Source organism: Pipra filicauda, unplaced genomic scaffold, assembly GCF_003945595.2.
Source record: "Pipra filicauda isolate LSUMZ 115617 unplaced genomic scaffold, ASM394559v2 scaffold233_size1220752_pilon, whole genome shotgun sequence".
NCBI lineage: Eukaryota > Metazoa > Chordata > Aves > Passeriformes > Pipridae > Pipra > Pipra filicauda.
Window position 1 is genome coordinate 489,540 of NW_024104347.1, and position 23,068 is coordinate 512,607.

Genomic DNA, 23,068 nt, shown 5'->3' on the forward strand with positions numbered 1-23,068 from the left:
ATAAATAATGAATACCCACACAGTTAAACCTGTTAATATTATTTAAAAATATGTACAGCTGGAAGAGTGGCATGTTGCTCTCATTCACAAGTTTGCTATATCCTTACCGACGCCTACGATCTCCCCTGAAGGTCTATTTACAGAGACATTTTTTCTCCCGGTGTCCAAGTTTTCCATTCATGTCCTTTCTTTCCCCTTCTCTCCTGCTTTGTCCCCTCCCTCTAGCAGAGACCCTCAGTCCCATTAGGCAAACCATTTGTGGTGTGACATGGGGAACTGATCCAAGCCTCCAGTGAGCAAAAAATAAGCTGAAGAAAAACAAACAATTTATTTTTAACCTGGACGGGTTCCCTGACTGAGCTTATTCCCCACCACAACAGGTGTATCAACATACCTGAGGAAGAAGCTGAGCAAACAAAGCTGCAACTACTGCTGACAAAGTCAGACATATACATTAGTAGAATAAGAATGTTTTTAAAAGATGAATATTGAAGTGGGGGTTCTCACACTGGGAAACTCTATAAAATGGACTTAATACATATTCCTTATATTGTTCACAGTTTCCTTTGTCAGTTTGGCTAATTATATGATATTTAAGTTTAAACATATGTTGCCTCCCTTGCAGTGAATCCTCTCCTCCTACATGATACAGCAGTGAAGTCATTTTGCTGACTTCAAGTTGAATCCTGCATCCTCTTCAAGTAGGTGGGCATTTTTAGATTATATGGAAAGCAGTCCAGCCCCAAGAGCACAGTGATTCTTGTTGCAATAAGCTGTCAAGAGTTTGACCACCACGAATATCCTGAAACACATCATCCAGGTGCAATATGTAAAAGAACCAACACAACTTCCACCATCCTGAGCATATGGTTCTTAAAACATGTAAGAGACGCTCAGGCTGCATCTGCATTAGAGTGAAAGGTGAACCAGCACACCAGAGGCTTTCAGTCTCCTTCCTTCCATACCATCACCAATCGACTTTAAGATTTTATCTTTTTAACTTAAAACCAAGACACATAAGAAATAAGTAAATTCCAAATGGAAGGAAGTGGCAAAAGACTAAGCAAAACAAATGTATTTAGAAGGGCAAAAATAAATCTTGCAGCCCTTTACAAACTTTCATGTGCTATAGACAGGAAAATCTCTTAGTTAGTGTGTTCTACATTATGAGAGCCTTTAGTAAGCAGAGCAGCCAAGTACACCACAATAGCTGTGTTTCATTAGCTTAGCACAGCACAGTATAGGATTTAAAGGGAATAGACAGCAGCTGAAAATAATTCCATTAAATTAACATTAACCCACAAACCCAGAAGAGGCATATAATATTCAGGACTGCTATAGAAGCAGCAACTCAGAATTAACGTCTGTAAAAGATGAATAATCCTGCTCTAACTGGGATTCAAAATCCTAAAGGAATAAAGTTCACCTCAAATAGTGTTCCCTGAGGTGGGAGAGGGGGAAGGAAAGAAAGGAATGCATGGCCTAGTTAAAAATATCAGAAGGTAAGAACACAAACTGTAAAACAATGTAGTTCCCAAAGGACTAACATTTTTTATGGTTAATACACACATTCCCACACATTTCTTCTCAAAAAGGACTTTGAAAATAATCTAACTTTAAGATCTGTAAATGAAATAGACATGTGAGAATTCAAACCCTTACTGCAGAAAAGACCAAAACCTCACAGACTAGAGCAAAAAAAGGTAGCCAGGACTGCAGTGGACTAAAACACAGCCAGCAGTGACAGCTATAATTCCACTGGCAGATGTACCTCATAACAGTCGACGAGTTTGATGCCACAAGGTCTTAGAATATAACAGTATCACCAAAAAAAGGTACATAATTAATCTAAGTGTTAGAATGGGAAGACAAATAGATTCGAGGGACCACGCTGTGCTTAAACTGAAGAGGGAATTTATGCTAAACATGGGGAGGGGAAATAATTATTCAAAAAAATTTAAAAGATGCTGACTTACAGCACCTATTCATTTCATCTATGAACAGGTATCAAAAACAAGTAAAGGCACTATTGGCCAGGAGGAATAACAAAACTCCCAAGTTTTTTCTCCCAGTACCACCTGAAAAAGTCAGCCTGGTAAGGCCCTTGGCTAGCTGCAGGTCAAAAGGAAGGACTAAGCAACCAACTGAGGTCTGAGGAAAGCCATAGTAGAAGCTACTATCAGACAAGCTCCAAGAAGACCTCACCAGACTTGGTGCCTCATTAGTCACTGGCCACCTGAATTTACCTGGCTCCTCCAACTGGAGATAAATTCTACTTAATGAGCAAGCCAACATTTGGAAACAATTAACACCTTATTTTCATTAACCATCATGTTCTTCCCTTCTGCACCCCTGCAGAATTTAAAGTATTTATAAAGAGACAAAAAACAGCCTGTGGACTTTACAGTTACAGCAAAACTTACCAACACAGGTTTATGCTTTAAGATGTTTTTAAGCTCCACACAACTCCCTATCGAACACATAAAATTAATTTGTAATCCAACTTTACTGGGCAGCAAGAAGTTTCTTTTTAGTTGAGTCCTCTGTTACAGCAAGATTTTATAACTGTTCATCTGTACTTGTCTACCATCTGCACAGCACTATTCCATATGGGCACACAGGTTTTTTTTTTTATGTTTTTGTTAAGTTTTCTTCATTAGCAATACTAACTCCCAATTCTGTTCTTTTATTGTATGATCAGCACAGGACTTTAATGTTTAAAGCAAGTGCTTCCCAGTATTTTTATTTAAACTCTTTGATGAAATTGCTAGAGCAGCATGAATCACAATTATCTAGAAGATTCTGCAACTACTCTGACAACAAGACTTTGCGTACAGTAAAATCACACCCTGCATGTTTCAGACTAGAAGTCAGGTCAGTTATGAGATGACAATCTGGTTTTAGTACAAGTTTTGGCTTTTAGGCCTTTCATTTCATTTTTCCTTAAAGAAGTAAGAGATTAATTGTCTCATACATTTGTCTAACCAAAGAGACCAAAGAGCTTCCATGTGAGCAGCAGGGCTAAGGCAAACTCATCTGAATTCCTGGTGCAGGTTTTTAGCTGTTTAACAATGTTCACACCAGAATCTTTCCTTCCAGTTTCTGCTCCATCCAGTTTCCTTCTCTCAAAAAACCTGTCTGAACTTTGTACCTTTGGGACCTCTATTGCTCTGCTGACTTGGTTTGAATCAGCTGACAATTTAAAAGTTAACATAGAGGAAAAATGAGAAGAGACAGAGGTCCCACAGAAGCAACAGAATCTGTTGCTGTTTCTAAGGGTACCAAGCTAAAAATTCAGTGTGGTAGGAACTTTTTGAACTAGCAGATCTTCTTGCTCTCCACACCTAATACAACACCTTGCCAGCAGAAATCCATCCTAAAGCTTTGGCTTTGAATCCTGGAAACATCAATTACACACAAGGTTGTCTTTTATGCATGATTTCAGTTAATACTTCCACTTCATTGCCCAAGATCTTCCAGCCCCAGCACAACACAGAATTTTTGATCAACATTATCGTTACTGAACTTTTCAAATAAATAACTGAAGCTAAAAACTTTACAGCTGCTGCTGTGCTGTACGCTTCGATCAGTTATTTGCATAGTCATTCCCACTCCAATTTAATCATTCCTTTCATGATTGCCTAAGTCTACATAGAAAATGAGAACAGTAAATCAAACTAAGCGCTTGGCAGGCATGTACTGGTGATATCACAGCAAGATCCTGGAATAGCACAGGCACTCTCATATGGAAAAGGCTCATGGAGTTCCCATGCAGTTCAAGTAACCATCATCTGACTCAATGAGCAATACCGAGACGGACACAGCCCTCTGTGGAAACTGGCTGTTAACTGGACGAACACCCGGGGAGGTGGCAGAACTGGCATCCAAAGCTTCACAATTAATGTGTCACATTAGGCAATCTAGCCATATTACTGCACTAATAAAAACAGCACAGACCAGAGCTTTTTAATCTAATCACATGATGAAGCTCAGAGGTAAAAAGTGACAAGCAGGAATACAAAGTCCCCATTAAAAGTTAAGTTTGAATACACAAAGCTGGTTTCATTTCTCTGATTTTCAGTTCTCTGACTAAAAAAATAAGAGGTGTACTTGGCCCAAGGAGAATCACAAAAGAATTACTTAAAATGTGTTTGTGATTCATCATGGTTCAGTAACTTCTCATGAATGCTAATGTGTTTCGGAGAGATAGAAAGGCTGTGCAGGTGTGACAGAAACAATTAGTCAGTTATTAGTAAGATGTTGGCTTCACTGGCAGCCACGCTGCTGGAGCTCTACTTTAAGTGAAGGGCCTGCCAGTAACTCGCCACATGCTGCTGATATTTAGAACTGCCAGAATAGTCAGGACAACAAATTATATCTGCAAACACTTCTTTCTTTCTCCTAATTTTGCCTTCCTCCATGGTAAAATCTGCAGTTAAAGGAAAATGCTACATGCTTAAGTCAGTGTGGCTTCTCTTCAGGAGTAAGTGTAAGAAAAGAATCTAAGTTTGCCCAAAAGCCCATCAACTAATCTACACAGTCTTCTAAAAAAAGTGCTTATTTCAGAAGTAGTATACCTACATGGATTACTTACGTGGACCAGCACAGACAGGCTGGTTTAAATTTAAACTTCATCTTGCTTTAGTGTAACTACTCCTTCCACCAGTAGCTTTACAGCAAGCAATAAAACTTTATTCTCTTATAACATTCTGGAGATCCACCCATTTCCACAGGTCTTGCAGCAACATTTAGAGAAAATTTTCAGATGTGTTACCTATTACCCTGATATCTAGCATCCTTTTCTAAAGCAGAAATCAGAACAGCATGAAGAACTGTTTAATGCCATTTACTTTTAGTTTTCAAGAAAATCCACTGTGATTCCTTAATTACAAAAATGTTCAATCCCCTTAAAAGGGGACCCTCCAACACATACTTAGGGAAAAAAACCCAACATTTTCTAAGAGCAGCAATAAAATTCAAGCAATCATGCTCCAACAGCAAGCCAGAGGTGTGTTTACAGAACAAAGAGCAGCCTGGTTTTGACTCTGTGCCTCACTACGCAACCAAGACACCCAAGTGCTGTAGCATAATGCTCATCCTTGCTATGAGACAGACATCACAATTTTTGTAGCATAATGTAATTCTGAAATGAACAGCAAATAATCCACTGGTGGCTTAATTTATTACTTATACGAAATTCTCAGGGTCAGGGGTCAGTGAAACGAGATGAACACCATTAATCCAGCAGACTTCAGATTCTTTGGATAAAGAACACAGCCATATGCCTGTGTCTTCTAGCCAATCACAGTCGCCATTCAATTTGCAGGAACTCAATTTCCATCTAGTTTAATGGCTAGTTTCTTAACGTTCACAACCATTAAAAAATAAGCACTCTATTGTGCTGTCGTACTGCATGTTTGCACACATGCATGTGTGTGCATGGATATAAAAGCTAAATATTTTGATTAAAAGAATGCTTCCTGAATGCAAATTACAATCTTTTGTTGCCTAAATAGCAAAAATCTTCATAGGAAGACTTTCCAAGCAGTTCAGAAAGTAGCTATTGTCAGAAGCATAGCTGCACAAGATGGGTGATTCCCACTCAGCTGATCTGACCTGTGCATTTATTTTCTCCATCATTATTCAGACCTGTACTGCAAAAAAGATTATGACCCATATCTGTCTTGATTTGTGCAGAATCAACAGGATTACAAAATCTAAGCTTAAGTGCATATTTAATTGTAATTTAATGGGAATAAGAATCTTTCCTGTCTTCACACCCACTCGCCCACCTTAAAAGACCCAGAGTAATCTAGGATTGGCCTTAAAAGCTCAGGAGCTTCCTAGCTCAAGAGTTTCCTTACTCCCACTGCAGCCTTATGGTAGACAACCCATAATGCTGTCTGCTGAGGACTCAAAGAGGTTCTGCAACAGCAGACAGAAAGGGTAGAGAGGGAAAAAATAGTAAGAAAAGAAATGAGAGAGTCCAGTGACAGTTCTGAAACAGCACCCAGTTTGTATGGCTCCTGATCCGCAGGACAATCCAAGATGCAACAAGGCTTCATCGTTCACCCCAGAGGATGCAAAGGGTGTTTACAAACATGTTATGGTCCTGCCATGCCACCATCTAGTGATTTTGCACCCAGTTGGACAATATATTATATAAAAATAAGCAAGTGTTAAATCTGTGGAGGACCGAGTGTTACTCAGGAATATTTACCTAATGAATGTGCCATTATGTACCACTCTTCCACTCTTCAGTCAGTTGTAAGCTATACAACAGCCCAGCAATACTCGAACTCAGTTTCTATCCCTCTGGCAGACTAAGCTTATGTGGCTTTTTGTGGGGGAAAAACCCCAAATACATAATTACGTATCACTGAACTAAAATGCCAGAGATCACTACCAAGTCCTCTTTCGGGCCTATCTTGGAAAAAAAAAAACAAGGCCTTAATAAACTTGACAATACCTTCCCCTCCCCTTTTGGAGCCTGCTAATGCTTTCCCCTTCTACTTGCTTTATTTCTCTTCTCTCCTCCTTCAATCAACATTATTGTACCATTGTCAAAAGCTTCAAGGAACATGAATGTTTTTTCTGCCATTTCTTTGCGATGCCAAGGTTTGCCTTTCACTACCAGTCTTGGTATCCTCCCCCTCCCCAGTCGCCCTTCCGAAACTATACTCCATTCTTTCATGAGCAGCATTTTCTGTTGTTAGTGCCAGAGGCCAGGAAGGCTCCTAACAGTACAGTTCCAACAAAGAGTCTGAAACTGAACAATCTCTTTTTTTGTAAGAGGACATAAGGAAGTCCAAGATATGGGTTTTAAAATGAGAACAGTAAAAAAAATGTGCCGCTGGCACTGGCAGTTTTTAAATAAAAACACACAAAATTTCTCTTCCAAAAGGGCAGGTAACATACAATGGCTTTCACTGGCAATGAGCACCTGCTCCTCCTACGTACACAAAAACGGTCTGCAGAAAAGAAGGAAAACACATTACACTGTGGATCCATATACCCACAGATGTAAACAACATTCTAGTATTTCTACTCTGTTTCTGCAGAAGAAAATGGTGAGGTCAAATGCTACAAATTTCTGCTGGTTCTTCCCAATACAGTCTTGCTCCTCTTCTGACAATTGCACAAGGCAAGCCATCGACAACTGCTGAAATATACTATTTTTTTTGTCAGAAATACTTTAAAAGATTTACTGCAGAAAGACACATTATTTTATGCAAATGTTTCAGCAACCCAATCTCTTTGTCTACAAGGGTAACAACAGGGAAACAGCTGCTCTTAAGGCATAGCTGCTCTATTAACACTGAGAGAAGCTCCTTCTCTTCCCAAATACACTCCTTCTGCTCTAGGAGCATACCAGTGGGAAAGAAGCAGACAGCTTCTTCCCTTATGGTATCCAGACTGTTCAGCAAATAAAAAAAGCCTTTGAAATTATCACATATATCACCCTCAGCTTTCACTGATTTCCTGAATTCCTCAATGGGACTAGAAGTAACCAAAGGCCAGTGTTAGACCTCAGAAAGGAAGAAAGTAACTTTACATATTTTAAGTCTGCATCAATTTCTTAGACAACTCAAGGAAGGCGTCTTCCTTTCTTTGATCTCATTTTTTCATTCAAAAGTTTATGTCCTGGACTGTGAACATATGGACTAATTCTCTGCACAGAGGTTACACACTGGCCACAACTGAAGAATCAACATTTACAGCATTGTGTAACTGAGATAATTCTCCTTCTTCAAAAGGCCAAACTCTAGAGGTTTAACACCACTAAACTGAATGGTGTTATGTTAGTAGGAGAAACTGAGTTATGACAGCTGTTCAGAATTATTTGGTTAACATTTTTATTGGAAATATTATGGCAAATTATTATTAAATTTCTTTGTATGAGACCAAGATAACCACCTGCACAGCTTTTTCCATAAAGCCAGCAAAAAGTTACAGATGAAGTTCTTCTTTTGAAACAAACAAAATGAACAAAAAAAATCCAAACACACACATAGAAACCCCCAAACTATCAGCTTTTTCCCCACTTCCAAATGTAGACATCCCAATGCGAAATCAGTATGAATACAAAACAGAAAATTATGGAGAACATCAAGGATTAGTACTTGTCAACTAAATCATATTGTTACTTCATGATCTCTCATCTATGGACAACCTTTAGTAACATGAAGCAACTGCTGCTCACGATGCAGAACTGCTGCCTACAGAATTATTAAAACTGAATTCCTAATTACTACAAGAGAATTCCTAATTCAGTGAGGAAAGATGGAGGCGGTCCTTCCCTCATGAAATCTAGATGTTTCCAGGGAGTCCCTATGTGCACTCCTTTAAGAGCTTGTGTCAGTTGTTCAGTAATGTATTAAAATCATTGTTCATATCCATTGACGAAGTGCCTTCTAAAAGATCTCCTTTGGCTGTGTTCAAGGCTTTATGCTACCATCAGATTTAAAAATGAAAACAAACAATAACAGATATCTCAAACTGAATGCAACCATTAAACACTTTCTTTGCCTTTAGCATATACTAAAAGAGGTTGAGAATTTCTACCTACACCTGATACATAGATGTATTCAATACAAATACTGCACAGTCAGACCTAAAAGGACCCACCCTGAGCTTTTCCCAGTGTTTGGTGGGAAGTCCTCTACCATTATTTGGTAGATGGAGCAGTTCATTTCTGCCTGTATCTGAAAAAATTAATTGCAGATCTTTTCTGCCCAGTTTGGCTGAATTATCTCACCAAGGCACTACAGCTACAGCACAAACTTCATGTTACAATCTGAAAAACAGTAGGAGAGAACAAGAGTTCCCACTGCTAATGCATACCGTCCATGCTGTCCCTAGAGAAGGTAACTCCACAGCTTTAATTCAGAAAGTAGATTGCAAATATATCCCTTTATGTCTGCATTCTGCCTACTGTCTACCCTTGGATTTTTAAATTAACATTGAGAAGATGCTCAGAACAATCTCTAAGTTTTCTAACTGCTTCAGGTTTTCTTTATCAATACAGAACACAACCATGCCTTGCTCCCACTTTGAACTTCTCCATAAGATGGGGAAATACTAAGTGTCCACACTGACCATACCAGACTTACCTTTCCCTTTCTATAAATACTGTGAATTAACAGATCTTGCTGCAGCTCTCACAAGCTAACACTATTACAACCAATTAACTCTTTTTTCAGTGGTACTACTTTTGACAAAACAATACAACCTGGAGGTTGGACTAGACAGTCTTTAAAGGTCCCTTCCAATCCAAACCATTTAGTGATCCATATTAAATTTTTAGGATACTTTTCTCCCAAGGCTTCTCTTTTACTGCCTCTTGTCTCATGCAGTGTGCATATGAAATGACAACACAGGGACTACCATATTGAGAACCCACAACTCTCTTTCCCCTTGGCTAATATTGATAATGCAGTTAATTACATGCATAGCTGTAATTATACATCCATAACTAATGCTTGCATATCTCACCACAGTTGACGCTCCTGGAAACAAACTGTAATGAAGAAGCTAGAAGATATAGAAAACATTTTGTGAGCCTTGCCAACTGGGTTATGCAATTCTTACCAGAATCTGCACTGTGTGGCACACCTGAATTCTCCTCTCCTTCCCAGAGGAACACTGCATTGAAACATTGAAGAGTAGCTGCCCTGAGGATGTACTCACTTAGGACACCAGTCTTTACCCGATGCTAAGACTACAACTACATTGTTCCAATGTCAAAACAGTGACTTACAGTGTCTCTTCCATAACGTCAAAGCTACATAGTTGCACAATGTCATTCCACTGAAATTACACATCTCGGAACCAACCTGTAGCAGAACACACTGGACCTGCCCAGGTAGGTCTGAATTCAAAAGCAAGACATCGGCAGTATGAAAACTGTACTGACTCAGGCTTACCATTTCCAAATGAAATTAAAACTACTGGTTTTCTTAAATGACTCCAAATTGCTAGCCTGAGAGGCTACATCCCTCCCCAATCCACATCTATGGGGGGGGGGGGCACCTCTTTGTTCTCTAAAGGGGGCCCTCAAGTCTGATTTTCAATAGATCAAGAGAGAAAAGCCTCAAGACAGGAAAGCAAGGCTTATCCCCTCACTCTCCTATGAGGACCAGCGAACACGGCAAGAACAATTAGCTGGAAACAAAGGATCTGTGGGTTGACTTAGGTTTGATTTTCAAGTCTAGTTTGGTTGTTCTTTATTTACTCATTTAGGGGAGGGAAGCCTGACTGCTTTTACCCTTATGCCATCATTCCTTTAATTAGAAAAAGTTGCCTATAGGCCAGCAAAGTTGTTTTTCCAACCTTCATATAGTAATTATACAGAATTAACTCAAAGCTAAAAGCCTCTCCATCTCTAGAGTGAGATTAATAATTTTACAAAATTTAAGCAATTTGGAACATAGCAAAAAAAAATAAATCTTAAAACCTACTGTTTTAACTTGAATCCACACACCACCACCACTGAATTGTGGATGTTTCGATCCCTCTGGCATATGAGCCAGGAGATCAATTTAAAATTCCAGTGTAAATAGCCCAAGACCATTTTATTTATGTGTTTGTTTTAAAATAGAACTCGAATTCCAACTTGGATTTAAAATTATGCAGATTATTTTCTTCACTTCTCCCTCTGCAGACATCTCTCCTCTATCATAATATGTCTTCTGAGTCATTTGCAGCTGCAGGGGATGAAGCCTTTGAAACCTCTACCTTCCAGAAAACCATCCCAACACAGCATGACACTACCAACTCTTGTTACCCAAACACACAAACAGACGCTCTCCAAACAAGTTAAATTTCTAAGGTAGATGAAGGAAAAAATGGGCTGTTTTTAGCAGGTCAAGAAATAATAGCCCAAGTCATTGCATATCAGAAAAGTTTATGAAAGATGCTCTACATGGTTACACCCTAGAGCTAATCTACAAAATACAGACTGAAATCACCAGCATTTCATACGGAGTGTGGAACAGATGCTCAAGTCTCAACAGTTTGTCTAAATATGTCAGAGAAGAAAGCCAGGACACAGAAAGGCTCAGAGCAACACAGGGCAGCAGAGATGATTTTTCTCCTTCAAAATTGCTTTCCACATTTGCACTTTTACAAAAGTTTCACTTTCAGCTCCAAAATACGAAGATCAGTCTTTTCAAAAAAGACCGTATAAACTGACCTAGTTCTAACATTAGTTACGTTAAAGAGAAAAAATTCTGTTCAAGGTCTGGGTGATTTTTTTTTTTAAATGTCCTTTTCTTCCTTTTCTGGAACTGGCACTAGCACTAGATGTCAAAACTTACTTGCCATAGATATGGGTAAAATTGTATTAAGTGGTCCAAAGTGAAAAAGACCTTACATTTTCATTAGGCTTTGTAGGCTTTTTGGTTGACTGGTTCTTCCCCCCCCCCCCTTTCTCCCTTCTCCTGAGCAGTTAACAACCACCATACCAAATGTTCTGTCTTTCAGACTCCAATGGAAGTTCTCATTTGTTCAAATTTTCTGCCTTTTTTTTTTTCAGAAAAAGAAGATTAAGCACAACAAGAAAAGTTATGCATATCTATAGGAGAAGAAATTATAGACCTACATAAAGTATAGCTCAGAATTATACCCCACATCTAGACCTCAATTTTGAGAGTTTGGTGAGCAGAAATTATTTCAGTGCATGTGAAGAGGGACAGTGGGAGGTGGGGTGAAAAGGTTGATAGGAGGAATGTACTTGAACCACAGGGGGTAGAGTTTCAACAGATGAGTACACTGGTGCTTGAAGGGAGAGGGGGAAAAAAAAAACTTGGGAGCACAAAAAAAAAAACAAAACCACAAACCCAAACACCAATACTCCAACATTTTAAAAGCCTCGTGACCAAAGGGTATACCAGATATCTTTTTCAGAATGCAAGGACCAGTACTTATGTTTAGGAATTTTTTTTTCAGTTTGTTTGGCTCAGTGTTACTGAAAAAGTTTGTCCAAAAGTCCATGTGCTGAGCCAACACTTATCAGGTTTCAATTTCCAGCTGAAGCCACAACCGTTGCTATGAAGACTAATGTGCAACTGTATTCCAGAAAGCAAAGCAATGGAAAAGACTATGCTGATATGTAACAAATACGTTCAGTGGCACCAACAGTAAAAATTGTGTTATACCAACCTGTGTCATAGATATTTTTCACCTCTTATTATTAGAGAATCCAATTTTTGGCCAGAGGGTATTATCTAAATAGTTCTAAATTCCTTGTTACCCTGCCTCAATATATTACCACCTCTCTTAAAATATGAAGCAGCAATTTATAGAGTCACCCCTGCTATGGTCACTCCAGCAAGATTCAACATAGTACACAGCAGATTGCCAGTCTAGTCAGACAAAAAACCTGAACTGCTCATGTGAGGTATCTTTGCCAAGACCGATATATCTCTCACACTTCTGCTAGACTATATGATAAATGTACGTTGGCCAAGGAAAAATAGGCAAGAATTATTTTCACTTCAGCTACAAATTCAAGCGCTGGAATTCATGCATGTACCGAGAATATGTGAATAGTTAGCTAAAACAATTCTATAACTAAGGAAGAAAGTGTTAAAACAACTGCATTTTGTTGGAATTTATTGAAATGTTGGTTTTGCTAAACTCTATCACTCCAAAACAGAGGAAAAATTGTTTGAACTGCATTTAAAAAATAAAAATCACTGTCCTATTTTCACAGAATCAAAGAATCATTTAGGTTGGAAAAGACAACCAAGATCATCAAGTCCAACCTTTGACTGATCACTACCTTGTCAATTAGACCAGAGGACTAAGTGCCACATCCAACTATTCCTTGAATACCTCCAGGAAGATAGTGACCCCACCACCTCCATGGGTAGCCCATTCCAACGCTTAACAATCCTTTCCATGAAGAAGTTTCTCCCCATGTCCAACCTGAACCTCCCCCAGCACAGCTTGAGGCTGTTTCCTTTTGTCCCATCCCTTGTTCCCCGGGAGCAAAACCCAACCCCTATCTGGCTTCAACCTCCTCAGGTAGTTGTAGAGAGTGAGGAGGTCCCTGAACCTCCTTTTCTCCAGGCTGAGTCCTGTCCCAGAATTGTTAAGGTTGGAAAAAGCCTTTACGATCAAATTCAACCATCAGCAAAGAGTGAACAAAACCAGTGAGTTTTCACCTCTACCCAAAAGAGATGTCCACTGTCACAAGCCATGCGCAACACAAGTTTGCATGGGAGGTTCAAGATGTTGGGACACAGTTTTGAGTAATTTCTCCCTTCTCTGTGAGTTACAAATCCAGTAATGGCAATTCACCTGCACAGCAGGAGATGTCTGGCTAATGGTTTTTGTGTGCTCTGATGCTTCCCTTTCAGCTTCCTTCTCCTTAAGGAAAGCAGCAGTTTGCAGCTCTAAGCACTACATACACACCAGCACAGAAATGAGCTTGGAGATGTCAGGTACCAAGTGCTGGCCAGAAAACCATCCCATCTCCTTTGTGGTAGAGGTAGGAAAGACAGCTGAATAGGCATCTTAGAGTGCAAAACCAGCCCAAACACTCAAGTTACATAATTTCCAGCTAAAACTAAGTCCATTACTGTTCACAACAGTAACAAAACTTTTAAAGACATGATTCTTTAGATATGTGTCTGGGTTTCATTTGAAGACAACTGGCATTGTTTCAATTTTTTAAAACCATACAACCACCTTAGATTGTATGCTTACAAGGAAAAAGTTTGAAGAATCCACAACTCAAGTGCTACAAGTGTTGGCCCATTCAAAACCAGAAGAAAATACAGGACAAGGGACAGAAATAAGAATAAGCTTCCTCACAAGGGGCAGCAGAGGGGCAGGCACTGATCTCTGATGACCAGTGACAAGACTCGAGGGAACAGGTGAAACCGTGTCAGCAGAGGTCTACACTGGACATCAGGAAAAGGTTCGTCCCCCAGAGGGTGATCAGGCACTGGAACAGGCTTCCCAGGGAAGTGGTCAAGAGTTTAAGGAGTATTTGGACAATGCACTCAGGGACATGGTGGGATTCTTGGGTTGTTCTGTGCAAGGGCCAGGAGTTGGACTCAATGATCCATGTGTGTCCCTTCCAACTCGGGCTATTCTGTGATTACATCTTCACAGAGACTAAAGCAATATAGACAGGGCAGCGCTTTGCTGCAAGGAAAACGGGCAAGGAAACAATGTTCATTTTCCCAACATTTATGCATCTCTTATACTACATAAAAGACAGGCCACCATCAGAAGAAAGAGAGATGGGTTTCAAGTCAGTAAACACATAACAAAGTATACTCTTTACTTACAGCATGTGCACGGTCACAGGAAAGGACAACTACATGGTTAATTTTATGGAAGTTTCCAACAGACTACATTAGGACCCTTGAATTCCCATTCTTACTATGAGGCTAGAAGAAAACCACGTCTGAATATCACCAACCATCTAGTCTCAGGAAACTTACATAAAAATCTCAACTGAAGGAGGAAGGTTGACGTGCTGACAGCATTACTTGAATCTGTTGTCAAACCCTACACATCTCTCCTCTTGTGTAACCTCAAAATGTTAGATGTATTTGACATGGGTTGTCAGCTTCATACATTTTCATTAAGGAAAATAAGGTCCACATGGAGCATTTTGTCCACGTTCATGCACACACTCTGACTTGCAAAAAGCTCTAGGAAATTAGATCATCTTCAAGCAATGATCCCCTGCTGTATTAAAGAATGGGAACTTGAAGCCATCACATCTCCAGAATCTGAAGTTCTCTTAGAAGCAGTGACTCATCCTCCCTTTCAGTTGAAGCAAGTTCAACAAGAAAAAAAGCTAGGTTACCATATATGTATTCATGTAGCTGATAAAAAAATTACACAGTCCCTGATGACACAGTGTTTCAGAGACAGTTTTATACTTCATATGCCACCCATAAATTAGGACTGTACACTAAGCCCTTGAACTAGAGATTTTAAGAACATAGGAGGTAATACACACTTCAGTCCACAGCTTTTCCTGGAAATTTTAAATAAAACTATTTGAGTAGTAACCTAAGGGATGCCTGGGAAAGAATTTAAGGACTGGGTAAAGTCCTTGAAACCACGAGAGTTGGGCTAGATAAACACGTCAAAAGAACAAAGAGTGAGGTATCAAGGTAGAAGTGGCAAACATGGAAGAAGTTACAAGGAGAGTTTAACTTTGAGAAATAAAAATCAAAAGGAAAGCAGAAGCAAAAGAGAAAACGCACACACCTAAGACACAGTTATTATTTGGTAATAGATCTGCTTGGGAATAATTTTTTTCTTATTTCTCACCCTCCCCCCGCCCCCTGGACCCCTCAACCTCTTTACTGAAGATGATGTTTCACAAACACTTTAAATCAACTTAATTAAATACGAGAGGGGAAATCTTTTCCCTCAGCATGGACTGGTAGTTCCCATTCATTCCCTTGTCCTAGTGCTAGCTCCCGTGGAGTTTTGCAGTGCTATTTGACTGCAAATGGAACACAGCAGAAGCAACAATAAGGAGACTTATGTCCTTAAAAGAGGTAAGAATAGGTCACTTATCACATTTGCATAACATTTCCAGGTAGTATATTCAGCTTTCTAAAGAACTCCGAAGGCCACTCACTAGAAATGCACCAAAATGAGTTCATTTGTACATAAACTAAAACACTTTTTTAAGGGGATCCCTACCAGCAGTACCTTCAAGACTTCTTCATAGTGTGATTTACTGCCAAAATGTCTTGTCCATCACTTCCACTAGCTTCTCACAATTACCTTCCTGCTCCTAGCAGCCATTGAAAACAAGCCTAGTACAGATAAATCAAACACTCACAATGGAAACCTGCCATTAGGAAAAATAGATCAATGCACTTTCAAGGGTTTGCAAACAAGCACAGTGTGAATCAGTGTTCACCCTGCTCTTAAGCGCGAGCATGTTCTCAGCAGCTTGAGAAATCAGTACCTTACTGATGCGTACCACACACGTGGCAACACCCACTTAGTGTCTGCCCATAACACAGAAGTTTACCTCTGTCAGATTAGAAATGGAGAGAAGAGGAAACATGCTAGCTATTCCCCGGGGCATAGATTTCTCATTAATATTCCTCTTAAATGTTAACAGTGATCAGAAAACAGAAGAAATTGGCAGAAAGGTTGTGACATTATCCTCCAATCTCTCTTTCGTGTCTCCCAACACTTGCAATAATGAAAGATCACACCACAAAACCAAATTCTTGCAAATAGCTTGATGCAAAAATGCTGACTGAAAGACAGCTCCACAATTTTGTGATTATTCTTCCATTCATCTCTCTAACACCATATGCTTGCAGTTTGTTTTATGGTAAGTGTCACATATATATTATCACCTCATACTGACTTCTGCCACTTGCTTTTAGTTTCTCTCCTTTCAGTGTTATATTTGGAGAGAGGAAAAAATATAAAAGAAAAAAAAAGCGACTGAGTCACTGAGTCAAGTAGAAGGAAAATTATCCGAAATCCTTTAAACAGTTGCTCTGTTAAATTGACACAAGTTTAACAACGTGTACTTGGCACATTCCTCCTGCCACGAATACAAGAAACTTTTTCAAAAAAATCTCCCTCAAAGCAGGGAAATCTTTTAAAGATACAGCACATACCTTACTGAATGGTGGCTTGATGGCTTTACAAAGCCATTTGTAATCACAAGTGCTCAAACCACAAAGACTTCATAACCATAAAACCCTTTTTTTGAAATCTCCTTTTTAATAAAATAATGACTGAACAGGGAGGCAAACCCAGTCAACTCATTCTTCCTCAAGTTCTACTTTCTGGACAGTGCAGTGACACAACAGAGGAGAAAGTCTACTAGACCCAGGTGTAGAAGATCAGAAGAGACAACAGTACTTTTTCTTGATTCAAAAATACATGATGTTTTCTAGCCTCTGGAGTTCTCAAATTCCCATTACCTTCTACATGACATTTTTTTTTTTTTAAATACATGGACATGCTGCACATTCACAGCACAGCATGACAAAGAGAGCTCCTAAACTTTAAAGAGATCATTCATTTTGAGGAAACTGACTACCAAGTGACAGCAAAGTCTCAGCTCAAGAGGAAAATTGTACTTGATGGCCTTATCTAAGTCCCGAGCAAATCCTTATCTGAGAATCACAGAATTAGAAATGTTGTGGTTGGCAATATACAAAAACACCCCCCTGTACTTGTCACTGGAACAGGAGGACACTGCATTTTAGTGTACAGGTGCACTGGCAGAGATCTGTGGAAAACTTTTCCTAGTTACAGTTATATCTATAGACATAATCTCCATCCATACTGAAGCTGTCTAGAGTATCAGAAGAAGAAAGCCACACGTCTTCCGTGTGCACTCGAGAGCTCTGTTCCCTGTGTATCAGCATGGAAATCCTGGGATCATATTCCAACACCACTCTGTAGGTTGGACACTGAGAATGCATGTCCATGAGCCCAAACCTTAAAATCAAAGAGACTTCTACTAGGTAGAAAAAACAAAGAGCGGAAGGAAGGGTGGAACACCACGTTACTCTTGATCTGCCATTCACTGCTCAGCAGAATTGCTGTCAGGAAGTACAATGCACACAGCAGCGTTTCAGCAACAGTTACACCTTTACATAGCATAATGAGCTTTGTTTGATGAACACCAGGGCAAAGAGGCATTAAAAAAAATAACTCCGTAGGACAATGTATACAATATATTGTACCCGAACAGTGAGGATACAGTACTAGCTTTTAAGAACAGTATGGCCAGGTTATATAATGACTGAGCAAATGCAGATACTTCTGGAGACCAAGACTGCTACAGAGTAAGTAGGTAAGAGGTTTTTCCTATCCCTTTATCAGAATCCCTCTGAACTGTGCATCTATTAATTTTTTCCTGGCATAGAGAGAATGTAAGGAAAAAATATCAAAATGGTATAGAAACCAGTTCTCTTCCTCCCCCACTCCCCAACCCATTGTTCATTAAAAAAAAAAAAATACTCAGACAATGATACTCACAGCAAAGTTGCAAGCTGCAGCACAGTGAGTTTCAAAGAGATTACAGAGGGAGAGAAAAGAAAGCCAACTACCCCTATGCAACCTTTCCAGTATGAATAAACCGTGAAGCAGGTTCACCTCTAGATTGGTCAATCCACACACTAAGATCCACAGACAGCACTAACAGTATTTTTCACCAATACTCATTTTACATCATATTCCTGTTTTAGCCATATTAATCTTTATTTTCTCTGACTGGCAATTTTTAAAAGCTGCTGTGGTACTTTTAACAGCCTTATGATGTGCATTAATGGATATTTTGCTAACAGTACACAAGAGGGACGTTTACCAGCAAGCTGTCACCACTGCTGTTCCTCCTCCTTACCTAGTTACCGGTCATCAGATTAGATCCCTACCACCTACTTATACTGGGGGGGGGGAACAAAAAACAAAACAAAACAAAAAGACCCCAGACAAACAAAACACAAAAAAAATAAAACAAACAAACAAAAAACCCCAACAACCACCACAACAACCCACAAAAAAAAGCCCCCAAAAACGCAGTGGGAATCAGGGAAATAAAACCTTCAAAGAAAGCAAACTTGCAGCTCAAACTGGAAGAACTTCATGTAAATTTCAATGTATTTTTCTTTACTGTGTAATATTCTGCCTAAGTCACTCAATCAAGCAAGAATGACATGGAAAGAATGGGACTAATGTGAACAATGAATAATCCATAAATGTCTACAAGATTATATAACTGATGGTGAGATGGTATGCATGTGTGCATGCATTTGGGGTAAAGGAGGAGAAGCAGACAAGGGGAAAGAGAAGGAAACAACATCCTCTGTCACAGACAGGGGACAGAGCACAGTTCTTACTCAACTTCCCTCTCTTCTCGAAAGATAAATATTTTAACCAAGGGCTATCAGGCAGCTGAGTGACAAAAGCAATAGAAAATCCATTTGCTTATGAACAGACTTCAAAACATCCCTTGCTGAAATTGCACTGTAACTGCTGTATCATGAAACACAGCTCATAGGCAACCATGTTTATACTACAGCAATTAACACACGGTACATTTCCTGCACTGTTATTATCATTGGCGCTCTTGATGTGTTTGTTACACATCTTGAGCCTTGGCAGGTTAAGAGATACTCTTATAAAGTTAACAACAAAACCCTACTGATTTGAAATGTACTCACTGTTATTTTTCAGGAATTCCTATATTTACTTTATACCGTTCTCGGGGGAGAGCTGGACAGTTGTATTAGTTCTGCAAGGAAAAGATATTCAAAATAAACTTTGCAAAGGCTTTGAGCCAAAAAAACTTTACAAACGTAACTTTTTGGACCCACTACCCACTTGTTTTACAAAGCTGTGCACCGTGGCTCTGCATAATCACCAACCACATTTCAGAACAATCATTTAATCTGAAATTCATCAGCGGTTTAATCACTTGTACGAGCATAAACTTCGGAAAAGGAACATATGCACATATACACACACCCCAACCCTACCAAAAGCTCTCGAAGGCCGGGTCGCGGGGGAGGCATGCCCTCGGAGGCGGCGGCTGGGTACCAACGCCGAGCCTGGCTGCCTGCGGGGATGCACTTGCTTCAAAGTTGAGGTTTCTCCTCCCGAGCGGCGCCCGCGGCGGTGCGGACACTTGCTGCGGCCGCAGTCTCCGCCCGGGCCTGACCCTGCATATTAACCCACGCGGGACCGGCCGCGGCGGGTGCCCCGCACGCCCTCCCGGCACCCCCCCCGGCACCGCGGAGCGACGAGACCGTCCCGCCACCACTCACCCCCGGGAGCCCGAAGATGCGCGGTCCCCGCCCGCCGCCGCTCACCAGCGGCCGCCGGCCACCAAGCACAGCCGGGGGCGGGCAGGGCTGCCGGGGGCACGGCAGGGGGCTGAGGCGGGGACGGAGCGGGAGGAGGTGGTGGCGGAGGAGGAGGTGCCGACAAAGTCTCAGCGTGGAGAGCCGGGCGGCTGTGGCAGCGGCGGCCGCGGGCCGGGGCGAGGGCAGGGCGGCGGGAGGAGCCGCTGTGCGAGGCGGGTCGGGTCGGGCCGGGCCGCCCTCCCGCCGGCAGCCGCCGGCCGAGGCCCCGCCGCGCTGACAAGCACAAGGCTGCGCTTCCTCTTTCTCGCAGCGACAGCGGCCGCCTCCCGCCCCGCACCGCACCGCCCGCTGCGGGGACCGGCTGCGGCGCTCGCCGCGGGCAGGTGCGGGGCTCGCCTGCCCCGTCCCGCCCCTCCGCCCCGCTGCCTCCGCGTCTCCCCGCGCTCCCCCGCACCGCCCGGTCAGCGCCGCAGCCCGCCCCGCCGCCGCTTCCCGCCGCCGGACCCGAGGCTCACCTACCTCCCCGGGTGGGCAGCACCCCCCGCCCCGCGGGGCAAAGCGGGGCCGCCCGGCCGCCCCCCGCCGCAGGAGCCGCGCTCTCGCCGCCGCCTCCTCGGTGCGGTGCGCTGGACTGCCCCCGGCGCTATCCCATCCCGGGGCTCGCACAAGCACCCGGCGGCTCCCGCCGCCGCTCTCACTTCCTCTTCCTTCCTCCTGCTGGCCGGGCCGCGATGTGCAGCCCCAGGCCGGCCGCCGCCGAGGGGTCCCGCGGCTCGGCAGCACCTGCGGGCGGGGGGGCGACACCCGCTCCCGCCCCCGCGCCACTTCCCCCGCGCGGGGGTGCGGCTGACGTCCCTCCTTCTGCAGCTTCTGATGAGGGGTTTGGGGCTGCCTCCTTGCCTTTGGAATAACTATTTATGTTTTGATGTCGCTTCTATTCCCAGAGAGCCGCCGCTGCTGAGCAGCCCTGCAGCGGGCACGCTGCGGCGCACGTCTGCTTGCCCCCAAAGCGAGCGAGCTGCCGGACGAGCCCAGCCCAGCCGAGCCGGGACGCCCCGGACCGGGCCCGGCCGGGAGGGGGCGGCCGCAGCCGCGCTTCGCGCCCCCTGCCCGGCCCCGCCGCCGGGTACCACCAGCTGCTTCCCAGGCCCTGGCGCTTTAGCATCCCCGCGGGTCGCTAAAGCCGCTGAGAGATGAGCGCCCAACTCGTGGCTTTCGCTGCCTGGAAAAGTCAAATATCAGAGATCCGATCTTGTTCTCAGTCTCCGTAAAAGAAAAGTACTCAGTAAGCGTTGTTATTTTTCTTTAATACCTTAGCCCACAGCTACATAGGATATGTGATGCTGTGAGCCATCAAATCATATCTATTAATATCAGTTAGTGAGGGTAGTGTTTGGGGTTTTTTTTCCCCCAAAGTCGTATACATTGTACTTTGATAAGAACTGATAGCCATGAAGCCTGGCTGTGGTACAGTAACTTTTAATGTCTGGTATAAGAAAATTTACTCACTGTGAACTACTACATCGTACATGAAGACCAAAACTTGCAGAATTATTGGATCTAATCTTGCATGTAATTATATATAGGAGTATCTTTATGCAGTCTAATAATTCCCAGTGATTTCCCATAAAACCACTCTCCTGCAACACCTAGGTCATTATGCAAAATCTGACATTTACGAGGTTCATTGCCCTGAAAGTACCACAAGTTACCAGCCACTTACTAGGATTTTATACCTAGCAGAATTGCTGGGGACTTTCCAGAGGGGGAATGGGACTTCATTGTCCCCTTAGACTGTAATGCACTGTGTCAGCAATACGCTAGATCTGAGCAAATACTCCAGTGTGAGGCAATAAATGACATGACTCACCTAAGTCACAGATGACTATACAGTCACTAGAGCACAGACTCCACCAAATGACAGGGGCTAAGTATGCACCCCAAAACCATGGAAGCTCCTTTTCAGGCATGTAAGAACTGTCTACCTGGTCAATCTTCCTCCATCACCTTGCAGGCAGGTGCGTGGCAGGGGTGACAGCAAAGAACAATGGTGGAGCTGGGGCAGGAAACATGACCATTCTGCATTCTGAAACTTCTCCATGGTGGAAATTCCCTGCAATCAAGGAACATTTCTGTAAAGCCATTGAGCCTTAAGACCGCCTTGAATGTTAAAATCCATGGAGAAGCCGGATTTAGCATATTGAAATGGAATGTGTTGGTTCCTGTGTTTAGTATACATTTTGAAGCACCTTTTCATGTTGCTTTGTTAAGGTAGAACTCCAACACTGAAAATGTGAGGTCCATATGTAACGTATTTCTTATTAAATACACTGAAAACACTTATCAAACCATCTCAAGAGTTTCTTGCAGATGCACAGAGTTTATTAAAAGAGGGATAATATCCACAGCAAGTAAATGGCTGGTCAGTTTGCATTTGAACAATTTCCATAATACTGAGCATTTTTTCTGTATTTGTTACCTGGATTTTGGTGCGTCACATGGAAACCAGAAGTATTTACAACTTAGAAAAGGCCATTGTTAATATAACATAAGGTGTGCAAGGAAGTTTTGTTTACTTCATTTTCCAATATTAGCTCAGGGCCAGTTTTCTAGTATGGTCACAAGGAGGATAAACACACAGATATATGGTTTTAGAAAACATGTTTGTAAGAATATTAAGAATGAACAATACCTAAAATGAACAATTACATTCTCCATGTTTTTATTTTTCTCTCAGGCTTAGCAATGAAAATCATTAAAATCGATTTCAGCTGTATATTACCATAATAGTTGAATTTTGAACAGTGCAGAGAACGTTTATTTAACAGTACTATTGTAGCATAATTTAGAAGAAAATTTGTGAAAAAAAGATCTGCTAGTTTCTGGGGACAAATTTCGGCACACCATTCTATTGCAGTGTTCAAGAGAAAGGGTAAATTAGAGATCTGGAGAGCATATTCTAGTGAAGCCTTCTGTTTATCCTTATCTAATATCCATAGTATTGCAGCCATTGCACCAATATTAGGATTCTTTTTGCTCTCCAAAAGTCCAGGGAACCTCTGCTCAGAATAGATATGTACAGAAGCACTTGGCTGCTATGGTGATTTCCTGATTTATTTAGTAGTAGTCCCTTCTGTGATGTCTGCTACCAAAGTACGTTATCACTACAACCAATGTGTTTACAATCAAAACCAGAGTTGATCACATGATGTGGGCATAAGATGTTTGATAGATAATTC

At 41.7% G+C, this 23,068-nt stretch overlaps 1 protein-coding gene across 2 annotated transcripts in view; it reads right to left on the reverse strand.

Annotated features, from left to right (window-relative positions):
• ELMO1 (engulfment and cell motility 1) overlaps positions 1–20,850 on the reverse strand; it is a 317,291-nt gene extending 296,441 nt beyond the window's left edge. Inside the window, exons 1-2 of one of the 2 annotated variants that reach the window (XM_027729150.2) lie at positions 20,349–20,850; positions 19,188–19,258 (exon numbers count right to left, since the gene is read on the reverse strand). The gene's annotated coding sequence lies outside the window, so the exon portion shown is untranslated. Of the gene's footprint in view, positions 1–19,187; positions 19,259–19,790; positions 19,892–20,348 lie in introns of those variants that run through there. The other variant, XM_027729149.2, reaches the window with a different exon arrangement.
• Positions 20,851–23,068: the final 2,218 nt, after the last annotated feature.